The 6838-nt window shown below is 43.4% G+C and overlaps 1 pseudogene; it reads left to right on the forward strand.

The window, feature by feature from the left end:
- The first annotated feature begins 2481 nt into the window (after positions 1 to 2481).
- On the forward strand, positions 2482 to 6509 carry LOC106982113 (negative elongation factor E-like; annotated as a pseudogene).
- The last annotated feature ends 329 nt before the right edge of the window (positions 6510 to 6838 follow it).

Below are 6838 nucleotides of genomic sequence, written 5' to 3' on the forward strand. Positions count from 1 at the left end.
CTCCCCCCCCCCCCAATGCCTTGCACAATCCCAGGACCGAAAAGATAAACAGAACATTTTCATTGAATGAATGACCCAAAGTAGACACAACCTAGCTGGTTGTGGGGATAACTTCATGTCTCACTGTAAACATTTAAAGGTATCATAAAGCACCTCAAAGCTGAAACAATGCGTTGCGTTGTGTATCTACGCACACTCAGATAGCCCTTTCTCGGCAGCAGTTAGGCAAAGCGTCACTACATTAATGCACTTTTCAAATCCTTATGCTCTGGCCACTGGTTCCACCTCTCCCCAGAGAAAAGTTAAAGGCGCGATTAAAACAGCAATACCAGTGATTCTAACAAAAACCATATTTCCAACTTTGTGAAACTTCTTTGTCTCGGTGTTTTCTGTCTTTCTCTCTGTCCGCGTGTCTCTCTCTCCCTTTTTTCTCTCCCCTGTATGTTGAGGAGGGGTACATAGATGGGATTTTCCTATGGTGTGGTGTGTGCTTTCGATGTTTCTTGTAGGTTGCCTTCCTGATTTCTTGCGGTCTTGGAAACCACCCTTCAGAGAGACTCAGCCACCACTCAATGCTCTGGGTTGTTTAAGGCTCTTTCATACCCTTAACAGCTCTACCAATAAGGCAGTTGCCTATTATCTGTGTCTAATTGTGATCAGTCACTATGTCAAAGAAGAAAAATGGTGGTTCATTTCGGATGGATCTTTATTTACGCATTGATTTATGTTACTGTCTACATTTACGATGTGTATGCGTGCTCTGTGCGTGTGAGAGAGAGAGAGACAGACAGAACACCCCCCCCCCCCAACACACACACACACAGAAGCAACATGATTGTGTACAGTCCTTCAGGCTGGCAGCCTTGATGCAATGTTCAGCCTTTGAAAATCCCTATTTGGAACATTAGAAACATCTGGAGAAACCACATTTCCATGTTGAAATAAAGATAAGTTGTCATTTCTGCTACTCATTTTGAATTTATCCCACAGCCCGATGAGAGAATTTTGCCCAGAGCAAGTTATAGAGTATGTAACTAAAAAAGAAAAAAAAAAAAACTAGAAAAAGGAAAAAGAAAGAGGAAAAAAAAAAAACACCAGCAGTCAGGAAACTGATTTTACAGCATTCTATCAGGGGTTTCCTTAAGTACCCTTCCAAATATGCTTGCCCCAGCCCAGTGAGGGGGCTCCTGGGAGATCTTGAGCTGTGGACAGTAGGGGCCAAATCCGGCCACGAGACCCTAACCAGGCCCATTTATCAGCCTCTATTGTTTTCTCACCTACTAAATCTAAATAATAATTTAGACTTGTGCTTAATAATGCATGTATTTGATCTGGAAATTTAGGAAAATGCAGTATAAATATAAGGTCACAAGCTGATATTCAAGAATCATTTTTTTTTTCTATTTCAAATTTGATTGCTCGTCTTCTTGGGCCTGTGATTAAAAATCACAATTTCTAATGGGCCTCCCTTATCTACACACACAGTGCTGCAGTTTTGTAGAAGTCCATGGAACAAGCCCGTGGAATGCAGCGCCCTTATCCTGCAGGCGACTATTGTGGTGAATTCAGGGACTTACGGCCTCTGCCCAGGACATCCTGGTGCTCCGCTGAGAGTGTCCAGCTCATGAACTACATGAGGAATTTATACATAAATCAACAGAACTGCCCTCATCTTTCTTTCCTTCTGTTGAGCCACCACAGTGATCTCCCACTAAGAGGAGTCCTTTCATTTGCTCATGGTTCTAACGCACTTGTGGGAAAAAATATCAGACATTTTTGGCTTTTGGATTTCATACTCAAGTTTGAATATGTGGTTTCATTCCAAAAATACCATAAGAAAGTCTGAGGAGTAGCAAAGCCAGGGGGAAAAAATAGCTGACATTGAGATTCAGTCTTGAACATCCACAAATATTTCTAGAATCTTTTTTTTTTTTTTTTTTTTTTGGTCAAGGAGACCTTTCTTCAAAGAAAACCTTAGTCACTGAAAAGCCAGATATATAAAAGAAATGAGTAAGAAAGACTCTTCTTGAAACAGGCCTGAATTCTGCCTCTTTGCTTCTTTTCAAACTTCCTCCAAGGCACTCATTGAGCAAGTTTGAAAATCAGTGCCTGGCTCCGGTTTCCAAACTGTGCTCCAGAAAATATGAATCTTTTCAGATGTTTCCCAAAGATTTTTTTGGTCAGAATTCTGTCACATGGTGTATACTAACCGCCCCCCCCACCCCACCCCCCACCCCGCCACAAGCAGTCTCAAAGTTTACTTTAACATAGGAAGACTCCAGGGAGATCTTACACTAACGGATTTAACACCACATGGAATCTTTAGGGCAAGGACATTGTCATATATTCTAGACTGCCAGCCCCTGGCGTTTCCCCTCATTCCCTTGAAACACACTCACTGGGGGAAGACCCTTGGGGAGAATATCCACATGACCGATTTGACTACTTTCTACAGGGTGACAGAGCTGAGTAGGGCCTGGCATGGTGGAGAGGCACAAATTCAATGGGGCCCATGAGAGGGAAGTGGAGAATGTAAAGAAGAAAGGGACCAGCATTTATTGGGTCAAGTTTCCAAAAATGAAGTCAAGTGGAATAAATTCCATATCCTCTCTCTGTTTCTCTCTGTGTAGACCAAAAATTCAATGGAGAACCCTCTCCTGACATTCTTCCATTTCCCCCAGGAGCCCTCAGCAACCTCTTTGAAAACCCTAAGGCATAGATGCAAAGCATATCAACTAAATGAGGGGTGTCTGCTTCTCTGAAAAAAAAATTCTCAAATGAATTTAAATATTCCTCTATTAGTCTAATTCTAGCTCTATAATGGCTTTGATTTCCTTACAAATATATACACTCAAGTAATTTCTGAGAAATGACACAAAGAACAAAGAGTGAAAAAAAAATCAAAAAACTCTAGAGAGATTTGTCATATGGCTCACACAGATCGTGCTAAATCCATGAATATAAATTTTACAAAATGATACTCGTTATCCTGCATGTCAAAATAGATTAACAACCGTTTTTTTTCTTCTTGTGAGTTTTCATTTCCTTTTTCTTTTCTTTCTTTCTTTTTTTTTTTTTGGAATGGATGAAATGCATTGGGTAAACAGGTAAACCAAAAAATCATTCTGAGCCATGACCTCAGCCATCAGCTGTCCCCACATTTTCTAACATCCTGAAATTTTCCATTCGACTTGGGTGGCTGATCTCACATTTTTTCCTGGACTTCTGTACCCTGTGGAGTTTGGGACACCACCAAAGGCAGGGGGTGAGCCCGACACCTGCCTGTGGTCTCCTGGCTCCTGCTCCGTGGAGCACAGAGTGGTGGGGAGGATTCGCCTGAAGGCCACGTTGCCCTCCCACACAATTGGAGAAGGATGCTGGAGGATGAGAAAATTATCCCTAGGAAACATTTTAAAGAAAAACTAATTATGTACCAAAGCTTTGCCTCAGATACAAATGGAGAAGGTTTAGTTAACCCTTACATTTTCCCATCAAATTGGTGAATATTTGGATTTGCTTGAGAAATATTTTCTTACCTTGTTAAAACAGATCTGCGCCAGAGACAAACATGTTAAAAATCCTAATTGTAAAAGCAAAACAAACAAACAGACAAACAAAAAAACCCTCCGTGGGAGGTTTTACCATCATAGTTTGAGACTTCAGTATAATGGAGAGTTTTTGACACCTGCTGAATGTTCATCCCATCTGGGAGATATGTCTCTAAATCTAAATTTTGATTTGAGAAAAGGGCTCAGAAATGAATGATACATACACAACCACTCCCAGTTATTACTTGAAAGAAATAAAATCTGTTTTCTGAAGATTCCTATTGCTATCAGTATTTTTTACAGGACTGTTGTTTTTGCACAATAATGTAGTTCTTTTTTTGTGGGGGGCGGGTGGGGGGTATTATTAGTTATGAAACAGAACTGACTATCCCGCCAAGGGCCTATATAAACAGAACAGGGGGCTTGGGGGTTTGGCAATCTCTGTGTGTAACCCTTAACCTTCAAAGGTGCCTCCATGTTAACGTGGAAACCCTGCTGATCGGAGACAGCCAGCACCTTACGAGCATTTTTTTATTAGGAGGAGCAAAGCTAACTTCATGAGAAATCTACGATCATTATCACCATATCCCTTCTTCTTATCTCCATTCTAATTCTGAGAAAAATTTTCAGGGATTTCCTGAAATTTTCAACTAGCATAATTCCGAACAGGTATTAGAAGTTTGGAGGTTGTCCTCCATTCCGCTGATTGCCTTCAACGTGAGCTCTCTGTAAAGTGCTGATAATAAGCGACGGCACAGAGCCATACCAAAGTGCTTCAACAGACTGTTTTCACATGTCATGTTTCCACACAGTCACATGTGACATGGATTAAATCATAACCCCCCCAAAGCAGTAATACTGTCAAAACTCAAGATAATACAACCGAACTTCTGTCTCTGCAAATCATTAAAAAGGAAGTTGTGCTATACTTTCATTTTCTATAAAAACAGACCACCGTGTCCATCCTGACATCATGTTCACCCTACGTTTAACACATTATTCACCTAATGGGAAAAATCTCAACTCAGGTCTGCTTTTGTTCTTTATAACATGTATTTTTTTCCATACAAATACTCTAAAGGTTAATACTTAGTGATGATCTTTCTTTGTATACAGATACCAAAAGATAGGTTTTTTTTTTCCACTTAATTTTGAATTATATATCTTGATGCACAAGTAGCTTAAAACCTCTCCATGGACAAAAAAAAAAAAAAAAAAAAAAAACAAAGCAAGAAAAGGATGATGAAATTATAAAATGTCAACACATTTGCAAATATTAAATGACTCTTCACACCATACCTCATGCAAAAGAATTTCTCCAATAATAATACCCAAGTCTCCAGTGATTTCCCTGGCCTTAGATTCTGCAGTCTAGTTTGAATCTGTACTATGCATTATGCTGGCCATTTTCTTCTCTACAGTGATGACTGGAAACCGTCAGAAGAGCAAGCTTCCTTTTCTACATTGCTTTACTCTGGGTGGCGTGGAAATTGAGGGGTAGTGGTGCCTTTGGCATCTCCAAGACTGTGGAGGCCTTTGCCACTACATGTCACCAGAAGATCCTTAAGATTCAGGAGCTCCTGGCCCACGCGGGCACTGCCCGAGCCCACGGGACCCCTGGTACCGCCCCCTGGGGAGCCACCAGGTTGGTGATACCCCCAGCTGAGCAAGGAGGGGGCAGCTCTGCAGAACAAATTCAGCAAATTCAAGAGGAAGAAAAAGGCATCACTGGCTCTGACAAAGCCAAGTAGCAGCAGCACAGCCAGTCGAGGCGGTGTCCCAGGCTCACTGTCCGAGCAGCGTGGTGGACAGGGCCACCGCAGCAGAACCAACAAAGCGGCTGCTGAAGTTGGGAACTGGCAGCTCAAGAACCCAGGCTTCCGGCACTCTCAAACCCTCGAGGGGAGTTAAAGGACCCTGAGAAGGGGCCAGTGCCCACTTACCAGCTGTTCCAAAGTTGCATATCTGCAACAGTGATCTGCAGGAGTCATGCACACACCTGCAGAGGAAACCTCTGTGTGAGTTCTGTGTCTTCCAGTGACTGGGTTTGGGAACTGGGGCCAAATGGGGAAGAGGCACAGGGCCCAGGGGCTGGTGAAGTCCCCCTTGAAGCTTTGACTGGGGTTCTGAAAAGTGTGGTGGGGCCACTCCTCAGCCTCCCCACCTCGAAGCCTCAGCCAGGACCCTAGTCGTGAGCGGAACCGGGACAGAGACTGCGATGGGGAAAGTGACCATGATCTGGACAGGAACTGTAATAGGGACAGTGACCATGATCTGGAGAGGGGCCACAATGGGGACAGGGACCTCGATCTGGACAGGGACCATGATGGGGACAGGAACCATGGTCCAGACAGGGACTGCGATAGGGACAGGGACCATTATCGGGACAGGAAGCATGATGGGGACAGTGACCATGATCTGGAGATGAACCACAATGAGGACAGGGACCGTGATCCAGACAGGGACTGCAATGGGGATAAATACCTCCATCCAGACAAGAATTGCGATGGGGTCAGGGACTTTGATCCAGACAGGAACCATGAATGCAAGGGTCCTTTCCCCAGGTGGGACTCATTTCCTGAACACAGAGCCCCTCAGAAGGGGAATACTGTGTGTGTACAGAGAGGACATGATGCCCACCCTCTTCTGTGGGACCTTCTCTGCCTTTGGAAACACCATTGGCCTCTCCATGGACCCATCCAGAAACTGTGCCTTCCTTATCTAGGAAAAGGTGGAGCCAGCAGATCAGGCGGTTGCTGGGCTCAATGGTCCCAGGGGGAGTCGGTACAGCTCAAAGTCAGCATTGCAGGCAAATGGCCAGTGCTGGAATCTGCCACTGGTAAGTCTGTCTGGGGCTGCCCCGCTGTCCGGAACAGCCTTAAGGGTTGTCACTAGGACAAGATGGTCAGGATTGTCTACAGTGATGACGGCTCCGAGGAAAACCTTGTGGATGGCTTCTAGGGAATTCAGCTGGATTCTGTGTGCCTCATCTGTGCCAACACTGGTCTCAGTAAAACACTGAGATGCAAGCTCAAAAAATAAAAAAAAAAAATTAAAAAGATACAGGAGCTCTTTCTTTCCTCCCAGTTTTACTGAAAAATAATTGACATGCATCACTGTATATGTTTAAGACTTACAGCTTGAGGTGAGCGTTTACTTTACATAAATGGTGAAATCGTCATCACGGTAGGTTCAGCTAACATCTGTCTTCTCATGTGGACACAATAAAAAGAAAAGAAAAGAGAAAAATTCTCCTTATGATGAAAAGTCTTAGGATTTACCCACTTAAC

Source organism: Acinonyx jubatus, chromosome F2 (assembly GCF_027475565.1).
Source record: "Acinonyx jubatus isolate Ajub_Pintada_27869175 chromosome F2, VMU_Ajub_asm_v1.0, whole genome shotgun sequence".
NCBI classification, from domain to species: domain Eukaryota; kingdom Metazoa; phylum Chordata; class Mammalia; order Carnivora; family Felidae; genus Acinonyx; species Acinonyx jubatus.